Source organism: Olea europaea, unplaced genomic scaffold (assembly GCF_002742605.1).
Source record: "Olea europaea var. sylvestris unplaced genomic scaffold, O_europaea_v1 scaffold25224, whole genome shotgun sequence".
Classification (NCBI taxonomy): domain Eukaryota; kingdom Viridiplantae; phylum Streptophyta; class Magnoliopsida; order Lamiales; family Oleaceae; genus Olea; species Olea europaea.
This window is the reverse complement of record NW_019243479.1, coordinates 1-1,596: the sequence shown is the minus strand read 5'-3', so window position 1 is coordinate 1,596 and position 1,596 is coordinate 1. Positions and strand designations below refer to the sequence as shown.

At 35.9% G+C, this 1,596-nt stretch overlaps 1 pseudogene; it reads left to right on the top strand.

Annotated features, from left to right (window-relative positions):
• The first annotated feature begins 344 nt into the window (after positions 1 to 344).
• Positions 345 to 1,411, top strand: LOC111382567 (annotated as a pseudogene).
• The last annotated feature ends 185 nt before the right edge of the window (positions 1,412 to 1,596 follow it).

The window sequence follows — 1,596 nt, the reverse complement described above, 5'->3', positions numbered from 1 at the left end:
TTTTCAATGATATTAAAGAAGATTTCTTAATCAGTGTAAAAAACGAAACAAGCTTATAGTATTAATGAATAGTAGTTATGATTGTGGTTAAAATTAATACTAAAATTTGAATGTATCCAAACGAAGGCTAAGTTGAGATTCTCAAAGTTTCATTGTAATTAAACAATCAGTTTTTAATGATGAGGTTGCACGTGCAAAACTCACATAAAATTTGGACCTTTTCGTCATTATTGACTGTAAGGACCTATATCCGTCACTTTTCCAAAGATTGGAGACTGACTAGCTAATGAAGCAATAGGTTGGGGAGCAATGTTGCAATTTTACCTTTAAATACAATTCAATTCGTTGATTTCACTCAACACATTCCGCCATGACTTCCAATACTCCACTTTGTACGCACTCTCAACCTGAACAAGAAAATCCCTTCAAAAAACATGAAATCTTCAAAATTCAAGGCAAAGATAAAAGAGGCTACACAATCCTTCGCGTAATTGGAAAACTCTTCCCAGGTAAATAATCCATCGATTATCCATATACACGCTCACTCTGCTTCTTGTTTGTATTGACATATTGCAGTTGTAATTTGACAGCGAGGCTTCTGAGTGTGGATGTACTGAAGAAATACTTAAGAGGATGAGATTTTCCCAAGTTTAGGCGAAACCCCATTTTCGGTGGTTTATATCAACACTGGTGTAAACAGAGGCGATAATTTCCCAGGAATTTTAGCTTTAAGATCAATCTACGAAGCAGTTCCAGTTAAAATTAGAGCAAATCTTGACTCAATTTATTTCCTCCACCCTGGATTCCAGTCCCGCCTCTTCCTCGCTACCTTTGGCCGTCTCATCTTCCCCGGCCCCGGAGGGTAAGCTTAAGTTGTTAGAGATACGCCAAATTTAATAATTTTAAACTAGTTTTTACGGGTAACTCACTTTTCAAAAAAATTGCAGGTGGTATTGGAAGGTGAAGTATGTAAACAGGTTGGAATTTCTGTGGGAAAATGTGAGGAGAAAGGAAATTGAGATACCTGAATATGTGTATGAAGAGGAAGAAGAAATGGAGTACCGTCCACCCATCTTGGATTATGGGATGGAGAGTGATCACCCAAGATTACATGGAGCTCCGATTCTTGATTGTACAGTTTCAACCTATTCCATGAGGGGTATTGCTTAACTAATATATTCCAGTAGGATGCAGGGTAATGGACTGCTGGTTTTTCAAGAAAAATACTTCCGTTTTTTAGTTTTATGAAGAAAAGAAGATAGGATAAGTGTTGTGGCAAAGTTAGTATTGGGGAAGGAGAGTTTTCTTGAATTTCCATCAGTTTTATGCACATCTAAATACAGTATAATCAAAGTGTTCCTGTATTTGCTCTATTGCCCCTTCAATTTTATGATCTCCCTGTCATTCAGAAGTGTTCGCCCCCGCTGCCCTCTGGCTTACATGGTTTGGCACAATTATTGTGATTAGATTTTTTTTATTTTTTTTTTAAAGTTAAAATTATTGTCAAAAGTTTGTTGACTTTTTAGTTGTGAATACAGAAAGAGGGTCTACATGGTTTGGCACAATTTTTTGATTATATATATATATATATATATA